The sequence below is a fragment of the Tasmannia lanceolata genome, unplaced genomic scaffold, assembly GCF_043159265.1.
Source record: "Tasmannia lanceolata isolate RefF3 unplaced genomic scaffold, GAP_Taslan_0.1 ptg000008l, whole genome shotgun sequence".
Taxonomy (NCBI): domain Eukaryota; kingdom Viridiplantae; phylum Streptophyta; class Magnoliopsida; order Canellales; family Winteraceae; genus Tasmannia; species Tasmannia lanceolata.
This window is the reverse complement of record NW_027518685.1, coordinates 2202311-2224169: the sequence shown is the minus strand read 5'-3', so window position 1 is coordinate 2224169 and position 21859 is coordinate 2202311. Positions and strand designations below refer to the sequence as shown.

At 44.4% G+C, this 21859-nt stretch overlaps 2 pseudogenes; both read right to left on the bottom strand.

The window, feature by feature from the left end:
• Positions 1-433: 433 nt before the first annotated feature.
• LOC143883902 (G-type lectin S-receptor-like serine/threonine-protein kinase At2g19130 pseudogene) lies at positions 434-2198 on the bottom strand (annotated as a pseudogene).
• An 808-nt stretch (positions 2199-3006) lies between these two features.
• LOC143883901 (G-type lectin S-receptor-like serine/threonine-protein kinase At2g19130 pseudogene) lies at positions 3007-5697 on the bottom strand (annotated as a pseudogene).
• Between the last annotated feature and the right edge of the window lie 16162 nt (positions 5698-21859).

The window sequence follows — 21859 nt, the reverse complement described above, 5'->3', positions numbered from 1 at the left end:
TTTTAGAGGAAAACGTAGGCATGGACTTTGATAGACTCTTCAGCCCACGTACTTCATCACCATTCGTGGAGGGTTAATTAGATACTTTGCCTCCTACAACACGTAGCTCACGGGCTTTCACAGGGTGGGCCCATAAAAGAATGGATATGGACAAACTTGATACTTACGGCTGGGGAAAATTTGCACCAGTCACGCCAGCTTGATCGGACTTTTGTGACCATTTGATTTGTAGCTTTCGAAGTTAAACAACAAAAAATAAAAATGACAACGGTTTCACATTCTGTTTAAAAAGGTCCATTTAGACAGCTATCTGACCTGGTGTGGGTGAATTTATCACCGTCCTAGATATAATATTATCACTCAAATGACATACTACCAAGAAAAAAGAGAAATTGAAAGCTAATCTTCCATAAAAGCATGCAAAACATTACTGTGTAGAATATGAAAATCTCATTGAGTAGTAATTTTCATAGGAATTCACGGAACATAGTAGAATTTCTAATAGCATTTATTCCAAAAAGAACACAAGACTCTCTTGAGCTTCTTCAAAGATTTGAAGAGTCCTTGGAATTGGAGGCATGTTTACCTCTAAAACTCCCTCAAGAATTTGAACAATCTCCCCCATGGTTGGTCTAGAATTCTCATTGTCCTGAATACACCAAAAAGCAACTTTGCAAACCCTATCAAGTTCTTCTGTGTTAGCATTACTCCCCAACTTGTGATCCAACAAGCAAAGAACTTCACCTTCGGTTATTTTCTTCGAAGCCGAACTAGGGAAAAAGCCAACCTTCCCATCTTCAAATTGTTCTAAGTTTCTCTTGCCTGATATTATTTCAAAAAGAAGCATTCCGTAGCTATAGACATCAGCTTTTGATGTGATAGCAAGGCCTAAAATCCATTCCGGTGCGAGATACCCTCTGGTTCCTCTCATGGTTGTCAACACCCGGCTAAACTCCCGGCCAAAGACCTTTGCCAGACCAAAGTCTGCCACCTTGGGGCAGAATTTATCATCCAAAAGTATGTTTTCTGGCTTTATGTCACAATGTATGATGCAATCTCTGCATTTCTCATGGAGATAAGCTAACCCTTTGGCTATTCCAAGTGCAATTTGGTATCTGGTTGCCCAGTCCAATATACCGGAGTCCCTTTGAAACAGATGCCCGTCTAAAGAACCCTTTGGCATGTATTCGTAGATCAGCAGTCTTTTATCACCTTCAGAGCAGAACCCGAGAAGGCGAATGAGATTAACATGCTGAATTGTCCCAATCGTGCTCACTTCTGCTCGGAATTGCTTCTCCCCTTGTCGAAGGCCTTCGAGTTTTTTTACTGCTATGGAGGTTGAATCAGGCAAAATCCCTTTAAAAACTGAACCGAAACCTCCTCCCCCTAATTTTTCAGCGAAGTTCTTGGTGGCACTCTTCAAATCTTTATAGCTAAGTGATACCAAAGAACCATGTACTGCATTTGATGCTATAGTGGCCCTTCCCCTCTGACATCTCCAAATCAGAACCAAAACAATACCCATTATGACAACCATAACCCCTGCAGCTGCACCTATAGTCAACCCTGTATTTGCTTTCTTCTTACCTCCTGAAGAACCCGGGAGCTCAAAAGCCGAACCTTGCAGCTCAGAAGCCGCAACGCGGAGATAAAGATCTCCTCCCTTACCGTCACCAGTAGATAGTTGTCTCATATTCAAAATGTCTCAAATCCATATGAAGCATCTACTATTATCATAAGCATAGGCAGTACAAGAACAGTTATTCAAGCAAGCTGATCGGCAATCATCAGCGCTTCCAGCTGTCAAAAGTTGTTGATTTACAGGCAACGGCATCTTAATTGGAGGTGGACACTCCAATTATGTGTAATTGGAGGTGGACACTCCAATTACAGGGCATGGACTATCTGAGGCAGGGACCAACAAATTAATGATTTAGATCATCCAAAGAGGTGGGCCCTATAGGAAATCCGGTACATGGACATTTTTTGTTATTTTTAGAGGAAAACGTAGGCATGGACTTTGATAGACTCTTCAGCCCACGTACTTCATCACCATTCGTGGAGGGTTAATTAGATACATTGCCTCCTACAACACGTAGCTCACGGCTTTCACAGGGTGGGCCCATAAAAGAATGGATATGGACAAACTTGATACTTACGGCTGGGGAAAATTTGCACCACTCACGCCAGCTTCATCGGACTTTTGCGACCATTTGATTTGTAGCTTTCGAAGTTAAACAACAAAAAATAAAAATGACAATTGCTCATACATATTGGGCCCATTTAGACAGCTATCTGACCTGGTGTGGTGGCCCACGGGATGTCCGGTTTCGGTCACGGTACTTATATGTGTCCAAACCACAAATCTTGTTCAAGAACATCTAAGCGTGTTGAGCCAGATGTTTCATTTCCAAGAAATCCATAAGAGATCAAACATTACCCTTCCTTGGGAAGGAAATTTTATATGGAGTTTTTATATGGTGTAACCCCTTATAATCCCGTATTTTTTAAAAAGTACTGTACCGACCACATCATAGAATGATCCAAACCATCCATGTGATGCCTGTGATGGAACACAACGTAAATACGTTGTTCCCCAAAACCATTCTCATAGGATGATCCTAGCCCTCCGATCTATAGAGGTGTCCATAATCTGTAGTTCTGCTATAGATCAGAGGGTTGGGATCATCCTATAGAAACGATGTTTTGGGCACAACCTATTTACACGGTGGCCCATCACATGGACGGTTTGGAACATCCTATATTGTGGTCCGTATAGTACATTTTGATATGGCTTGCACCATATAAAATCTCATAATATATCCACCCATTTTGTTTTTTCTTTTCCTAAAAAAAGCTTGATTCTCACCTCTTCCTTTTCTTTTCATGAAAATAGTCATTTTCATGAAAAAGGCAAACAAGATGGCAATGAAAATGAAGGGAAAGTGAGTTGAAATGATATTTCCCTACGTAAAATCAAATACCCAAAAGCAGGCAGAAGAAATCTAAAGCTCAAACCATCCTGTGATCATATACATGAAGTCTCTCTTATTTTCATAAGACAATAAAATCATAAAACCATTTACATCCAAGTGAACTAATAGAGACTAAGCTACTACAAAGATTTAAAACTAATCTGAATCTCACTCACCCCAATGGAGCTTGAGAAATTGCTTCTATCTCATGGAGTGAGAATTAGACAGAGGCATTCACCATAAGATAAGTACTACTTTCATCAGACGATGAATCCGAGTAAACTGTGCTCTCATAATCTTGTGCAAGTCGCCGGAGAGACGTCGGAACCTGAAGGACTTTCACTTCCAGAACTCCCTCCAGTGCTTGAATAACCTCTCCCATAGATGGCCTACAAGACTCATCCTCTTGTATGCACCAACAAGCAACTCTACATGCTCTCTCCAGTTCTTCCATATCTGCTTTACCCTCCAACCTTTCATCTAATAAGCAGAATGCCTCTCCTTCGAATGTTTTGGAAGCAGCAACAATAGGGAAAAAATCAACAGTCCCATCCTTAGACTGTTTTGTGTTTCTCCTTCCTGATATAATTTCAAAAAACATCATTCCATAGCTATAAACATCAGCTTTTGTGGTTATAGGAGTTCCAGAAGCCCATTCTGGAGCGAGATAGCCTAAGGTTCCCCTCATGGTCGTTAGAACCCGGCTACAATCCCGTCCGATGAGCTTTGACATACCAAAATCTGAGACCTTGGGACAAAATTCAGCATCTAATAGCACATTTTCTGGCTTGATGTCGCAATGTATAATGCAATCTCTGCATTCTTCATGGAGATAGGCTAGTCCTCTAGCAGTCCCAAGTGCAATTTGGTATCTGGTCTTCCAGTCTAAAATATTAGAATTCTTATGAAACAGATTACAAGCTAAAGAACCATTTGGCATGTAATCATAAACCAATAATCTTTCACTACCTTCGGCGCAGAACCCACGAAGGGGAACTAAATTAACATGCTGAATAAGTCCAATTGTGCTCACTTCCATTCGGAATTGCTTCTCCCCTTGCCTAAATCCTTCAAGTTTCTTCACAGCTATGATATTTGAATTGGGCAAAGTCCCTTTGAAAACAGAACCAAAACTACCTGCCCCAAGTTTCTCAGAGAAATTATATGTCGCCTTCTTCAAATCCTTGTAGCTAAACATCACCAAAAACCCCTCAAGTGTTTCTGATGAACGAATTATTAATCTCCTTCTGCATTTCCAAACCAACACCAAAACAAGGCCTGAGACAACCACTATAACTGCACCAACAATATACCAAATAATAGTTCCCTTCTTAATGCCAGTCGCCGGAAGCTCAGAACCCGCAAGCCGGAGATAAAGATTGATTCCCTGACCATTAATTAGCTGTTGCAGATTATTTAAATCTCCTTTCCATATAGAACACTGACTAACATAAGCATAAGCAGAACAAGAACAGTCTCTCAAGCAAGCTAATCTACATTCTTTGGCATTTCCAACAACTGTTGAATAATTATCGGCATTTCGCATATTGGACATAAAAAAAAACCCATCTTCTTCTCCACTAGTAGAGCTGCTATTACTACACTGTAAAGAATTTCTCCTCACACACCCACCAGTTTGAGCACTCAAATTCCAATCATTCGGAAACCCAGGTACGAAACCTCGCGAACATATACAAGGAGGACTACTTACATTACTGCAGATACCAAAAGCCCCACAAGGAGAAAGAACCTCACAATTATCTATAGGTTGTACCCAAGTTGAATTCCAGTCTTGTATACTTTCCGACCATGTAAATTTCATGATTCGTCCTGAAATATGCAACACAATTCTTGAAATAATAGAACTATCATTAACAGAGTAAGTGATATAGCTCCCTGTTCCATTTTCATCAGAGATGAAATCACCAATTCTATCAAACTCATACCAACGCCAAGCCCCTTGTGAACCTCTCAGCATAGAAAGATATTTGCCCTTTGAATCTGAGTCAGACTCAAGAGAAAAAGTTCCCAGACCAGGATCTTCTAAGTTACTCCATGCAATCAGACTATGTTTTTCTTTGGTGATATTATTGAATCCAAGCCACCCTCCAGGTAGCCATGTATCAGTTGGGTGATCAAAACTCTGCCAAATTACATTAGAGGAATTCAACCCATCTCTCAAAACTAGATTTCCAGTGTCAAGAAGCACTGCAACAGTAGAATTGAGGGTGTTTGAGGTTAAATTGGTAGACCAAATTGAGATGTTTGAGTGATTGAGCAAGGCTAGATTGCCATCTTCTATGATTCTTAGTTCTGTTGAATTGTTGGGAAGTGGGTTTGCTCTGTTTGCTACCCAAACTATTGTTTTCTTTGAGATATTCTTATGCCAGATGCCTATGTAATAATAGTTATGTGTGTTACCTGGTGTGAAGAAACCCAATTCAAACTTGCCTCCTTGAGAAGTTATCGTTTGGTTTCCAGACAGAGATTGAACTCGAGAGATGCTATTAGCTGCCATAGAAAAATGGGTTTTGAAAAGGAAGAGATAAAGAGGAATAAAGATCCATGATCTGCTTTTGATTTCCATCTCTGCAAAAATAAAAAGCACCAGGAGGCTGTCTATTATGAAGGAGAAGGAGAAGAAGAAGAAGAGATGGGGTTTTTAATTTGGAGTTTAAAAGAAGGGCGCTGATATTTCTTCCCCCCCGCCCCGGAAGGCTATTCCCACCATTTGACCGGTCTCTCTCTCTCTCTCTCTCTCCACACACACAACAGGAACAGTTGGTGGGCCCAACAGAAACCATTGGTGGAATGGTGGGCCCATCTTTGAACAACGTAGGCCCCGCCCATACCACACCATAGGATAATCCAAACCGTCCATTTGATGGGCCATAAACGTAAATAGGTTGCGTCCCAAAATATTTTTCCATAGGCAGATTCTAGCCCTCCGATCTAAATAGAAACTACATCTTATTCAACCTCTATAGATTGTAGCGTTGTGATCATCCTACGGAAATGATTTTTGGGGCACAACCTATTTACATTGTGGCCCATCAAATGGACGGCTCGGATCATCCTATGGTCTGGACGGTACACTTCATTTTCAAAAATATGGGTGGGGCCTAAATTGGTACGAACCACACCATAGGATGATCCAAACAATGGACGGCTTGGATCATCCTATGTTGTGGACGGTATGCTTCAATTTGAAAAATATAGGTGGGGCCAATGATTGGGCCTTAATGTTAGTGTACGACCAACTCATAGGATTATCCAAACCATGGACGGCTTGCATCATCCTATATTGTGGACGGACCTCAATGTTATTGTACGACCACAGGATGATCCAAACCATTCATTTGATGGGCCAACCCTTTTGGGGGCACAACCAATTTACGTTATGGCCCATCAAATGGACAGCTAGGATCATCCTATGGTCTGGACGGTACACTTCATTTTCAAAAATATGGGTAGGGCCTAAATTGGGCATAAGATGTAGTTTCTATTTAGATCGGAGGGCTGGGATCAGCCTATGTAAATGATATTTTGGGACACAACCTATTTACGTTTATGGCCCATCAAATGGACGGTTTGGATTATCCTACGGTGGTATGGGCGGGGCCTACATTGTTTAAAGATGGGCCCACCATTCCACAAACGGTTTCTGTCGGCCGAGCCGAAATTACTGAAATTGGTAAAGGATTAAAATATTAATATTTTATCCAAAATTTTGGACTTTCGGTTTCGGTGTTGACCGAAATCCAAAATTTCATATTTCGGCCAAAATTTAAAACCTTGGTTTTAACCAAACAATATTACACTAGTGTAATGTGGGGTGGCTTGTTAGGATAGGTCCGATAGGAAGCTCCCTAACACTCAGCAGGTCTTCCTAGCCACAAGGTTGTCCGTGTATATAAGATAAAATGTTCATATTATTGTTTGAGAAAAGTACATAATTTGGGTACAAGTTTCGAGGAATTACGGATTTCGGGTACCTTTTAAAACTAGCATCAAATACGGGTGATTCTTCAAAATCGGGTGGGAAAAAAAACCCTGATACCCCCTGATACCCTTCTGACATCAATAGAAATCGCCTTTTTTCATTACTGCCCATTAAATGGCGCGCTTCACAAGGCTTCTTTTGGTTGTCTGAATGTGTATTTGAACCGATAGAACCTTGGGTTCGTTTCTATCTTGGCCGTCAGAAATAACTAGAGACGGATGGATGCTTGACACATGTTGAAAAACTTTTTGGAACGCTGGCGCCTCTATACACAGCCGGTTTGGTTTGGATTTGAAATCTTTCTTTGAACCCAGAGTCCCTTGGGTTCGTTTAAATCTTGGTCGTCGCCAATATGCATAGATGGTCAGATCCACGACACGTGGACATCAATATGGAACGGTGGCGCCTTCTAATAATACTACCTCTCTGTATGAGATTCTGTCGGCGTACCCATTATTTCCGCCGGAGTACCCATTATTTATGCTTACACACTATTTCTACCGTCGTACCCATTATTTTCGCTGGCGTATCCCTTGATATTCCGGCGGCGTACTTTAGAATCCAGTGGCATATTCGATATTTCGGCAGCGTACTCGATACGTTTGGAACACATGTTTGAACCCAGAAAATTCGGCGACGTACTCGATATTCCAGCAGCGTACTCTAGAATCCGCCGGTGTACCCATTATTTCCACTTACACCTTATTTCCGTCGGCATACCCCTTGATATTCCGGCGGCGTACTCTATAATCCGCCGACGTATTCGATATTTCGGTGGCGTACTCGATACCTTCGGAATACATGTTTGAACCCATAAAATCCGGCGGCGTACTCTAGAGCGTACCCATTATTTAACCGGCGTACCCCTCAATATTCCAGCGAGTACTCTAGAATTCGGCGGCGTATTCGATATTTCAGCGGCGTACTCGATATTCCGACGGCATACTCTAAAATCCGGCGGCGCAGTGACGGAGCCAATGGGGGGCAATTGCCCTCCTAAAAGTTAGGACTTTTTTTATTAGACTTAAGTCGATAGATTTATTTTGATTTTTTTAGTAAAGTTGGCCCTCCTAATTTCAGGATTTTTTCTTAAATAGGTCTCTCTTTGATTATTTTTTTCCGTTAATTTGCCCCTTTATTTTCGGGATTTTTTGCTTAAATCAGCTCCTAAACTCTCCCTCTTCTTAGTTTTATTTTTTCTATAAAGTTGCCCCCTTTATTTTCGAATTGTTTTTCTTAGACTAGTTCCTAATCTCTCTCTCTCTCTCTCTCTCTCTCTCTCTCTCTCTCTCTCTCTCTCTCTCTTATTGTTACGTAAAGTTTCCCCATCCTCCTTAATTTCGGAAATTCTCTTAAATTAGTTTCTAAATTATCTGTTTTCTCTCTCCATTACTTAGCAAATGTGGATAAGGGGCTAAAGGAATGTCACCCTAGTTACAAGATGTTATATGGTACCTAAGTAATTATGAGATTTTACATGTTGTGTGCACCTAAAATCTAAACTACTCTATTATTTTCTTAAAAAGTATTGCGGGCCAACTTCATAGATGATCCAAATTGTTCATTCGTTGGGCCACATTGGAAATAGACTGCACATTGTAAATCATCTCCATTGGATGATCCTAATCGTCCTATCTACAATGGGATTGTTCGTTATAGAAACCTATATAGATCTGAGGGTTGGGATCATCCAATGGAGATGATTTAGGCGGTGTATCTTATATATGTTGTGGCCCAACAATAATTCTCATTTTTGGATGATATTTTCACTCCCCCACGTTCTCATCCATAATTCTCGTTTTTGGATGATATTTTCACTCCCCCATGTTCTCATCCTTTAAGATAATGATTGGACGTTCTCAATTCTCATCCATCAGGAAGGGCAACATACGATGACTCCTATCATGTCAGAAGGGTATTGGGGTCCTTTCCCCACCCGATTTTGAAGAATAACCCGTGTTTCATGCTAGTTCTCTAAGGTACGCGAAATCCGTAATTCCTCGAAACTTGTACCCACATTCCGTACTACTCTCTTATTGTTTTCTAAAAAACTAAAAAAATTTAGAATTGTTTTTCCTTTCCAAACTTTTCCAGAAAATTCATGCAATATATCAAGAAAAGAATCACATGGGCAACTTCTTAATTTCGGGAAAGAAAGAGAAAGCTTCACACTTGACCATGGAGACATATCCAGCATTTTTTATTTGTAGACTGGTAGCCAAGAGCCACAAAGTCCAAGATGTCCTGAAACAGAGTTTTCACTTTGAAAAAGCTAACCGAAGAAGACAAATATGTTTGACTCCCAGTTATAAATTAGGAAGTTTTGGACTTTGAAAAGCTGAAAGCCTGAGCCTCAGCTTTCACATACTGTACTCTACATTCATCAAATCATCAGTCGATGAGATTATTGGAAAATGACCATCGAGTTTTTACACAGAAATGAGAAACTGAGGGATAAGATTAAACCCTCGAATCGACAAAAGAAGCACTGAAGAATAAACTTTTCTAAAAACAAAATTTCATTGATAATAATCAAAAGTCCCTTTAAAAGACTCCTTACCAAACTTTCCTGAAGATATACTTATTAAAAAGGGATTTGCTAAGCTCCATCGCAAAAGCCTTTTCTCGGCTGGTCTGTTGCAAGTCAGACCAGCCACCTTGTGAATGGAGACAAAAGTTGTTGTCTTCATTAACGATGTGGCTGGTCTGATGTGCAACAGACCAGCCACGAAAACCCTTTTGCGATGGACGCTAGCAATTCTCTATTAAAAATAGTAAACTTTCTAAACTCAACTCAACTAAGCCTTTGTCCTTAACTAGTTGGAGTCAGCAAAAAAAATAAGTTGGGGTCAGCAAAATAGTAAATGAAGTTGTTACTAGCCCTTAATTAATGGGACTCTAGACATCCTAAAACGAGCAAGGTAAAAACTCACTATAAGGCTTTGCTTCTTTCAAATGTAAAATGCTTATAAAACAAATTTTTCGTCTATTTTTTCAACTTAAAATGGGCATAAAATTTGTTTTAATCACATTTTACATCAAAAGAAATGGAGCCTAAATAGTAAATTTTGACTTCAAAGTTAAAACTAAAATTTGACTCTAAATGGATCTTTTTGAGATGCTTCCGAATAATGAATTATAGTTGATGGGTCACCCCTGAGGCTCTCCTCGTTCTCTTCCAACTATATGCATTAATAGCAATTCTGTCTTTTTAGCCTGATTTCTGATCTACTACTCTTTTGCGTTACTTCTACATCAGTTTTTAAGCTCCACATTCTAGTTGATGGGTCAACCCAGGCCTCCACTCGGACCATAGAGATATATGTGATATTCGTAAAAAACTAAGGTAAGACAAATAAGACAAGCTGTAAATCTCTAGATTTATGGGTCTCGGTAAAAGTCCCAATGTGTTTTTTGTTCCTTTTCTTCTTTGTTAGTGTTTGATGAAAGAGGAGTACCATTTGCTATCCTGCAAGGACACCGAAATGGTCTTCTGGCCAGCACTACCTTACATCCGGCACAAACAGTCCCATGAATCCAGTCAATCCAATGGGCCCTAGATACATGCATATCTATAGGCTGTTAGATGTTATAGTTTGAAGAAGAATTTTGAAACAATAAAAGTCAAGATATGGTCTGGTTTCCAAACAGGGATTCACATTAAGAAAAGATCATTAAAAGGTATGGGACTAGGTGGGACCCGCAAAAGCAATCAGGTAGTGTTGCAGGGGTGAAAGCAATAAGCTAGTGTTGCAGGGGTGCTCCGCTACCACTTTGTTGCTGGTGAACTGTTGGAAAGACTGCTCGGATGAATGTTTGGAATGTTAAACCTCGCAGGTTCTACAAATATTATAGATATCCATATAGAGAGATAAATAGATATAAACTAGTTGCAGACCCGTGCGATGCACGGGGCAAGGAAAAAATATGCTTTAAAATTGTTTAAAATTAAACAGTATGTCGAAAGAGGAAAATAAGGATTCAAATTGTTCGAGAAAGAAAAAAAATCCTTAAATCAAAACAACCGAACACACACTGGATTATAAAATATGAAATAATCCCAATCCCAATTTTTGAAAACACTGAAATAACATACAAAACCCAAGACATTAACATATAAAGATATAAACATCAAGCACGACCAATAATAGAAAATTCAGTCTTCTAATGCTTTGATGATTCCAAAATCCAGTTAAACTCCAAAACAAACATGTCTCTAGATTGTGTTCAAGGTGCTCCTCTAATCTATTAGTTGAAAATTTTATATTTTGTCAGAAGTATTTTTTCAATTTTAATTTACTTCCTTTTTTTTATGTTATATTCTTTTTGTCAAGTGAGAAGGGATTTACTATCTGGTTTTGTATTTTCATCGAAACAAAATTGCTAAAGAATGGATTTGTTTTAGCAGAATGGAGTTATAAAAAGTCATACGGATTTCCAAACAATAATCAAAAGAAACTTAATAACAATACATGATTATAAAAAATGAAAATTAAGGGACATATATACTTGTAAAATATTAATAAGAAATATTGTCCGGGAAGGCCATTAGACTGAAAGATTAGATAGAGATGTGTTTTGTGTAGACAATTGAGTGGTGGCAATGATTATCAATTATTTTCACAACCTTATATGATTGAGCAGTGGAGATGACTGAGAATAAGTGAATTGCTAAATTTTATAGATAATTTAAAAAGTTTTCTAAGAGGAGGTTAAAAAGGAAATGTTTAAGCTCAGTATGTAAATCATAAAAGCCTAAAGAAACAGAGTTTGAGACTTTATCAAAGCGTTAGTTAGATAGAGTACAATAAGGCATATATTAAGATATATTAGAAAAGATAAATTACAAAGTAGACAAAATCAATAACCGACCAAGTCATGCTTTTTCTTGCTTGGGTTCGTCCCTCAACAACCCAATTCCAATTTTCCACAAAGGTTCCGTTTTTTTACTTCACCCATTTTATGTTCAAAGAAACAGAGCCAAAACCAATATATATATATATATATATATATAGAAAGAGAGAACATTTCCTACACACTTGTGTAGGTAAGTTACCTACACACTAGCTTAAAATACAGTGGGGGCCCACATTGTTTGGATGATCCAAACCATTCATTTGAATGATCCTCACAGAGATAGGGTGTCCACAAAAAATCAGATCCATAGGATCATCCCAACCCTACGATTTGTGGAGGTAAAATGGACGTGTATAAACCTTCACAAATTAGTCCATTTTTTGCCTCCATAGTTTGAATGGAGGCAAACCATTATGGCCATGTGTCAAAAATCATCCCCATACGATGATCCTAGCCCTTCGACTTGTAGATGTTTCTATACCTTCATTTTTAGTAATTTTTTGAGCACTCTATCTTACACCATCATCTATATTGGAGGGTTTTAATCATCCTATAAACATAATTTTTGGGGCACAACCTATCTATGGTGGGCGTGGAAATGAATGATCCAATCACATCCCCATGGGCACACGGAATTTTTTAGATAAGTTTCGAAAGGAAAATTATTTCTAAAATTTCCTACTTTTTTTACACAAAAAATGTAACTTGAACCAAACATATTCAATTTTTACTCAAGAGGGACCTTCTATTTATTCATGACAATATCTACGAGAGATGTCTCCTGCAGACTGCAGTTCAAATTGGAGTAGGGAGCCAAAATATTACATATAGTCCCACATCGGATGCGTCCAAAAATATACATGCAATTTTATAACGTGGTCTTTGTACATGTATTGAGCAATGAGGAAAGCTGTGCCAATGTGTAAAGGTTTCCCACGGTTTCACCTTAATTATATGGGTGACAATAGCACGTCTGAGCTCTAAAGCTATGTGTTAAGACTTTTTTATTTGCCTATCGGATCAACGGTTCTGATTACATTAAGGTTCGACCCAAAGCCTAAAAGCAGTCCAAATTTGTCACAGTGCCAAAAATTGACATGGATGATGGAATCACTCAACTGTAAATAATCTTGAACAATATAGTAAGGAATTCGGTGAAACAAAAAGTATCCGAATCAAGAACGAAAGTTGGTTTGATATCCTCTTTTTTCGCCTGAACAGAATATGATGATCCGATAGCTCCTGCGAATTGTTGAACGCTCCAGCTATCACTGTTCTTACTTCTTACACGATAACTATATATAAATTTTGGCTGTTAGCAATGATCTTAACAATGACTATATAAATTTGGATTATTCATTGTAGTAGTCTCACCATTGAGAGATGATATGCACGAAAGATCTTCAGCCAATAATGTAAAATCTTCAGCAAAGAATGTTTCTAAATGTTGACAAAATATGGCCTGCATAGAGATGATGAAGAAAAACTATACTCATTGAACAATATTCAAAAGAGGAAGCTCTTTCGATCGATAGCTAGGATTGTCTAGTACAAATGAACCAAAATCAGTAGAAGGAAAAACAAAGAGGAGAGATAAAATATTCCTCTCATTCTCTGAATGACCTAGGACTTCGGAATAATCCCATTGTAGAGGAAAAAATAGAGTTCCAAACATTTGAACCCTCTCTCGCAGGAATCAAATAAGGAAAAAAAGTGAAGAAAATATGCAGAAAATGAGAGAGAGAGAGAGAGAGAGAGAGAGAGAGAGAGAGATTACTTCTTACCTGGTGTGGGCGGGAAGTAGAAAGATGTTGCAGCCGAGTAAAGAAGTCAGGCACCGAGATTTGACGCTGGCCCTAGATCGCGACTGGTTCGACTTGTAGAGTAGACCCGACAGGCAAGAGGGAGAATGTCCGTGTGTTACTGTCCGCGGCAATAGAATGGGAAGAAAGAGAGGTGAGGAAGAGGATGAGACAGACACAAATAAATGGTTGGGGAGGATTATGGAAGACGTTTTCTGTGGGAAGTGGAAAAGATATATACGAATTTAAGAGGCATGTGAATTTATGGAAAACTTTTAATCTTCAACTATTTGCTTAACGCATAAGAGAGGGATAGTGTACGTTTTTTATTTCTCTTTAAAGGGCTATATACAGAAGTTATGTGTATAGGGGCCCTACTACATTCAGGACATACACTTTCCTGAAAAAAGGTCACAAAATCAAAACAAAATACATGTATCTGAAACATGGGGGAGAATAAGAAGAAAAGTAGGAAAATGAATGGGTGGGGCGTGGGTTAGAGGGTTATATTAAACGTACAGTTTGGTTATACGGCAGAGGGTGCCATTACCAAAACTGCAGTCGCATTTAACGGCAGGGTTGATGCTCTGGTCGTCAACTGTGGTGGTATCCACGGCACTTCCACTGCATATATCACCGCTAGTATTCCAGGCACTGAAAGCGGTAATTCCCCATCGTCCAAAAATGGAGTTTAGAGCCGAAGCTGCATCAAACACCATGTTATAAACTCTGTTAATAAAGTCATTGTAAACTGATATATTCATATTCGCCCCCCTTTTTTTACATGGGACACCCCCACTCTAGTGGAAAAGGATAGTATCACTTCTTACAGCCATCGATATGGACCCTAACTTGGTGGGCCCATCTCATCTCGACCAGATCAGTTTGATATTCGAGTAGTAATTGCTGATTTTAAGGGATATTAATTACTAATTTTAAGGGAGTATAATTGAAGAGGAAACGTGGTGTGGAAGAGATAACATTGCCAATTCGGTATTTAATTTTGGGAAGCTGTGGGTGTGACACATGGCACAACCCGCTTCCCACATTCAGCTTTACTTATATATATATATATATATATATATATATATAGATATAGATAGATTTGTATGGTTGTCTATCTGGGCGATCGATCCACATCTTTCCCCATTCGGCATACTGTTGTTTCTTTTGGGAAGTCGGTTTGGTTTTAGTACTCAGCTGAGACTACTTTCAAATCAGTGTCACTCAATTTAGGTGTGTTTTCTTCATCCAAAATGTTAATGGACATATAGTTAGCTATCAGATCTTATGTATCTAATCTTGAACTTCACATAAGTATCTATTCCAGCAGAGAAAGTGAGCTCAATATATTGGAGTTCAACCAGCAGATTAAAACAAATACGAATCTTATGGCAGAATTAAGGGAACAATTGTTCACTAATTAGAAATTTCTATATGCGAACCGAAAGCCTTCACAAATGTGAGCACATCATGCATCCTCCAGAAGCCATCTTTTTCTCCATTAAAAGTGATGTTATTACAGCATTGCAAAGGTGTTTTTCTCACACATCCGGCAGACCATTCTCTCAAATGCCAATCTATCACAGAAGCTGGTTCAAAACTTTGCAAACATGTGCAGGAGAAGGGCGAGCTCTGGATATAGCTACCAAAAGCCCCACAATAAGAATAAAAATCGCATGGGTCTCCTGGTTGACACCAAATTAATTTCCACTCACTGATCCATGTAAATAGCTTGATTTGCCCTGACACATCTATCACAAATTTATCAATACCACCATATTTAACAGAGTAGGTGAAGTACTTTACCTTGTCGTCATCAACAAAGTTGAAATTCAAGCCTGATCTTGTTTTAATCCCAATCCAATCCCCGCTGCTCCAGTAGCTGTCAGATCCATTCCGTAGTGTAAAATTCTGACTGCTGTTGCTTGGGTCTTGTTAGGTCTAAAATTGATAACAGGTTATGGTAGGGCCGGAAGGGCTGATTTGGCACGCCACAGCTGAAGAGCTGATTTGACAAGCTACCACTGAAGGGCTAATGGAGTCCTGCGCTGCACAAGGGCACAGACAAGGAAACAAAGGGTCAGAAGACCGACCCGGAGTGGTGCTCCGGACAGGTGCTTCGACACTCAAGTCAGTATGAGCAGGAGTGCAGAGCAATGTCAGAGCAAAATGCTAAGGGTTTTCGATCTCAGATCCCTCACCTTAGCACAAGTGAGGGCTATTTATAGTAGTTCTGAGCCACCTGTCCAGGACAGGTGGTAGCCCCTGTATGAACCAGATCTCATACCTATGAGGGGCAGGTGGGAGTCCCTGATTGGTCCAGGTGTCATACCTAGCAAGGACAGGTGTTGGCTTTGCAGTGGTCCCTGTGAGGGCCACGTGTCAACAGTCGATTGGTTGCAGATTTTGGACCCCATCAGTTGCCCCCTGGTTCTCCGAGCCATTTATGACGGCTTGGAGAAGCAAGAGAGCTTACTGCCATAAATCCAAGCCCTTCTGGGCGGCCTGGAAGGGCAGAAATTGCGCTGGAGGTCTGTCCGTGTAGGCCTTCTGGGCGGCTCGGCCGGGCAGAATTTGCACTGGAGGTCTGTCTGTCTAAGCCTTCTGGGCGGCTTGGGCGGGCAGAATTTGCACTGGAGGTCTGTTCGGCCGAGCCCTTCTGGGCGGCTCGGCCGGGCAGAATTTGCACTGGAGGTCTGTTCGGCCGAGCCCTTCTGGGCAGCTCGGCCGGGCAGAATTTGCACTGGAGGTCTGTCCGTGTAGGCCTTCTGGGCGGCTCGGCCGGGCAGAATTTGCACTGGAGGTCTGTCTGTCTAAGCCTTCTGGGCGGCTTGGGCGGGCAGAATTTGCACTGGAGGTCTGTTCGGCCGAGCCCTTCTGGGCGGCTCGGCCGGGCAGAATTTGCACTGGAGGTCTGTTCGGCCGAGCCCTTCTGGGCAGCTCGGCCGGGCAGAATTTGCACTGGAGGTCTGTCCGTCTAAGGCTTCTGGGCGGCTCGGCCGGGCAGAATTTTGTCTTCTAGCGAACGCGTCATAACCTGTCCGGCTAAGCCTTCTGGGCGGCTCGGCCGGGCAGACTTTTGTCTTCTAGCGAACACGTCATATCCTGTCCGGCTAAGCCTTCTGGGCGGCTCGGCCGGGCAGACTTTTGTCTTCTAGCGAACGCGTCATATCCTGTCCGGCTAAGCCTTCTGGGCGGCTCGGCCGGGCAGACTTTTCTCTTCTTCTGATGACCAGATTTTCTGTTCGGCCTGAGATGACCAGATTTTCTGTTCGGCCTGAGATGACCTCATTTTCTGGTCGGCCTGAGATGACCTCATTTTCTGGTCGGCCGGAGATGACCAGGAAAAATATCCTGTCCGGCCATAGTATTGGACCGGAGTGAACCAAGCGGCTCCTCAACCCCAGTTTAAGAACTTGGATTTCATTGTGGGTGGTTTTCGGCCCCCGTACTCTCCTGGCCGGGAGTTAGCTCACAGCCATTTAGAGGCGAACCGAGGTGAACCACCAATGCAGGATCCCATTTTTCTGAACTCGGATTTCAGGTGGTTTTCCACGGGTGGTCCCTGGCCGGAACTGGGTTCCAAGCCATTTCGGGACGGACCGGAGTGAACCACTGCTTGGATCCAAGTCTCCAGAACTTGGGCTTTATAAGGTGGTTTTTCACTGGGTGTCCTTGGCCGGAACTGGTCTCCGAGCCATTGCGGACGTGCCGGAGTGTACCACTGCTTGGATCCAAGTCTCCAGAACTTGGGCTTTATAAGGTGGTTTTTCACTGGGTGTCCTTGGCCGGAACTGGTCTCCGAGCCATTGCGGACGTGCCGGAGTGTACCACCGCTGAGCTATAGAGGTCTAAGTCTGCAGACACTGCAAACACTTAGAGCTGAGCTGAGGAGGTCTAAGTCTGCAAACACTTAGAATCTTCGAGGTGGTTTTCCACTGGGGCGGGTCCTTGGTTGGAACTGATCTCCAAGCCATTGCGGACGTGCCGGAGTGCACCACTGCGCCATATCCTGTCCGGCTTCGGCTGTGGACGGCCAGGCCGGGCAGGTCTTTTGGCGTCGATCGATTGCGCCATATCCTGTCCGGCTAAGGCGCTGGACGGCCAGGCCGGACAGGTCTTTTGGCGTCTAGCGATTGCGCCATATCCTGTCCGGCTTAGGCTTTGGATGGCCAGGCCGGGCAGGTCTTTTGGCGTCTAGCGATTGCACCATATCCTGTCCGGCTAAGGCGCTGGACGGCCAAGCCGGGCAGGTCTTTTGGCGTCTAGCGATTGCGTCATACCCTGTCCGGCTTAGGCTTTGGACGACCGGGCCGGGCAGGTCTTTTTAGGTGGTATTCCACTAGGGCGGGCCCATGGTTGGAACTGATCTCCAAACCAAATTGGACGCGCCGGAGTGCACCACTGCCGCTCTCTAAGTCTGCAAACACTTAGGCTGAGAGCTAAGTCTGCAAACACTTAGAGTTTTTTGAGGCGCCTAGCGATTGCGCCGTATCCTGTCCGGCCTAAGCGCTGGACGGCTAGGCCGGGCAGGTCTTTTGGCGTCTAGCGATTGCACCATATCCTGTCCGGCTTAGGCTTTGGACGACCGGGCCGGGCAGGTCTTTTTAGGTGGTATTCCACTAGGGCGGGCCCATGGTTGGAACTGATCTCCAAACCAAATTGGACGCACCGGAGTGCACCACTGCCGCTCTCTAAGTCTGCAAACACTTAGGCTGAGAGCTAAGTCTGCAAACACTTAGAGTTTTTTGAGGCGCCTAGCGATTGCGCCGTATCCTGTCCGGCTTAGGCTTTGGACGACCGGGCCGGGCAGGTCTTTTTAGGTGGTATTCCACTAGGGCGGGCCCATGGTTGGAACTGATCTCCAAGCCATTGCGGACGTGCCGGAGTGCACCACTGCGCCATATCTTGTCCGGCTAAGGCGCTGGACGGCCAGGCCGGGCAGGTCTTTTGGCGTCGATCGATTGCGCCATATCCTGTCCGGCTAAGGCGCTGGACGGCCAGACCGGGCAGGTCTTTTGGCGTCTAGCGATTGCGCCATATCCTGTCCGGCTAAGGCGCTGGACGGCCAAGCCGGGCAAGTCTTTTGGCGTCTAGCGATTGCGCCATATCCTGTCCGGCTAAGGCGCTGGACGGCCAAGCCGGGCAGGTCTTTTGGCGTCTAGCGATTGCGCCATATCCTGTCCGGCTTAGGCTTTGGACGACCGGGCTGGGCAGGTCTTTTTAGGTGGTATTCCACTAGGGCGGGCCCATGGTTGGAACTGATCTCCAAACCAAATTGGACGCGCCGGAGTGCACCACTGCCGCTCTCTAAGTTTGCAAACACTTAGGCTGAGAGCTAAGTCTGCAAACACTTAGAGTTTTTTGAGGCGCCTAGCGATTGCGCTGTATCCTGTCCGACCTAAGCGCTGGACGGCTAGGCCGGGCAGGTCTTTTGGCGTCTAGCGATTGCGCCATATCCTGTCCGGCTTAGGCTTTGGACAACCGGGCCGGGCAGGTCTTTTTAGGTGGTATTCCACTAGGGCGGGGCCATGGTTGGAACTGATCTCCAAACCAAATTGGACGCGCCGGAGTGCACCACTGCCGCTCTCTAAGTCTGCAAACACTTAGGCTGAGAGCTAAGTCTGCAAACACTTAGAGTTTTTTGAGGCGCCTAGCGATTGCGCCGTATCCTGTCCGGCCTAAGCGCTGGACGGCTAGGCCGGGCAGGTCTTTTGGCGTCTAGCGATTGTGCCATATCCTGTCCGGCTTAGGCTTTGGACGACCGGGCCGGGCAGGTCTTTTTAGGTGGTATTCCACTAGGGCGGGTCCATGGTTGGAACTGATCTCCACACCAAATTGGACGGGCCGGAGCGCACCACTGCCGCTCTCTAAGTCTGCAAACACTTAGGCTGAGAGCTAAGTCTGCAAACAGCTAGATTGGCTGAGGGAGGAGCTGGCATATACTAGTGACTCAAGAGTGAGGGACACAGTTTAATGACAACTCCACTTTATTTCTTATAGAGATTCTTTACAGGTCCTCGGTCGGTTCGTTTACTATGATCTGGGCTTCATCCCTTAGATCAAACAGCTCGATTGGCAGAGACTCGGACGCATTCTTCCCTCTTAGTGCCGCTGCGTAGCACTGCCTCGACTGGGGCTGATCCCCTCTGACTTCCCCTATACCCCCTGGTGTAGCGAACTTCATCTTCTGATGATAGGCGGAGGGAACAGCTCGAAGGAGATTCTGGCCGGGGCGGCCCAGGATAGCATTGTAGGCCGACTTGGCCCTTACCACCAAGAAGTTCACCATGGCGAAGGACTGGCAGGGCGACTCCCCTATAAGAACTGGAAGCTCGATCTGCCCTTCAACTTTGACAACTTCTCCAGAGAACCCGAACAGATCAGAATTGGCCGGCTTCAGACGGTCAGTCCCGATCAGCATCCGCTCGAAGGCGTGGTAATAGAGGATGTCTGCGGAGCTCCCGTTGTCGACCAAGATCTTCTTCATTTCCCAGTTTGCCACCAGCATGGTGATGACCAGGGCATCATCATGCGGGAGGATCAGGCCGTCTGATGAAGAGGTTCCTCCTGCGGTCGGCCCTCCTGAAATGGTACCAATAACACCATGAGGTTGAGGTTGAGGTACCTGAGGAGTAGGGGGGCTGGCCGGCGCAGGAGCTTGGATGCGGTCACCCAGGGGTTGGGCGCTCCGGGGGCTTCTGCCTCTGGTCCTCGGCTTGTCCTTGCGCTCTTTTCTGTTGTCATCATTTTTTAAGTACCTTCCGAGGTACCCTCTGCTGATCAGTTGCTCGATCTCCTCCTTCAAATGGAGGCACGCATTGGTGTCATGGCCGTGGGCTTTGTGAAACCTGCAGTACTGGGACATGTTTCTTTTCCCCGACGAGGTCTTTTTCTCCGGCCATCGAATGAAATCCTCTTCCCGAATGGCTGCCAGGATCTGTGCTCTGGACGCGGTCAGCCGCGTGTAATGCTCTCTCGGGTGGGGGCTGCTCCCCTTTCGAGAAGGGCTTCTCTCCCTGCGGGAAGGGCTTCTCTCCTTCTTCTGAGACTTATCATCCCTACGCTGCTTGGTAGGGTTCTTCTCCTCAGGCCTTCTCTTGCTAACAGAGTCCAGGGTGGCGAGAGTTTCCTCCACCGAGATGTACTCCTCCGCCCCGGCCATCAGGTCTGCGAGGGAATGCGGATTGCGCCGGGCCACTGCTCGTCTGAAGTCAATTGATCGGGCGCCGGCCAGAAGGGCATTCGTGGCCGCGGAGGGATCCAGGTTGGGAACCTGAAGGGCTTCCCTATTAAAGCGACCAACGAACACTTTTAAGGCCTCATCGTCTCCCTGCCTGAGGGCCATCAGCGAAGCCGTCGTCTTCCTGGGTCTTCGGCTGCTCATAAAGTGACGGGCCAGGTCATCCCCAAAGTCACCAAAATTGTCCACGGACCGGGGTTTGAGTCGCGAGTACCAGTCCCTCGCGGCTCTAGTTAACGTGGTGGGGAATGCCCGGCAAAGGAATCCATCCGACGCCCCGTGGAGGAGCATTGTAGTCCTGAAAGTCTCCAAGTGGTCCACGGGGTCGGTGGTCCCGTCATACTGCGGAATCTGCGGCATCTTCCAGCCCGCGGGGGCTGCCGCACTGAGCACTCTGTCCGTAAAGGGAGGAGCACTTGTGAAGAGCCGGGAGGCAGGCCGGCCCTGCTCTCTGGCTAGCTCTTCTATCCGGTGGTCGATCTGCTGGATCCTTAGAAACATCGGATCGTCTCTCTCTGCCCGGTGAGCGGGCCTCTCTCTTCTCGCCGGCGGGCTCACTGCAGAGCCGGACTGACTGGCCGGACTTCTTCTCCGGTGCCGCGATCCTTCTCCGTGCTCGGGGTCTCTCCTGCTGTCATGCCTTTGTACGGAGGGAGATCGTGACCGGTGATGTAGGCGAGGCTCGGGGCGCACATGCTTGTCCCGGGAGAGGTGATCTCGTCTTGTGGAGTGACGAGTCTGTTCCCGGGGCAGGGGCGTCTGCTCTCTGCGGGAGCTTCCCCTCCTCTGGGCGGGCTGAGAAGCCTCGACTGGGTGCTGCTGGAGTGCGGGGGCCAGATTCCTGAACTGCGCAATCACAGCAGTCATTTCCTGAAAAAGGGCCCGCATCTCACTTGGGGTCGGGGTAGGGTCTGAGCGGTCCGAACGGATCGGACTTTGCTCCCCTATCGCCCCGGCCTCTATCTGCGAAGCCAGT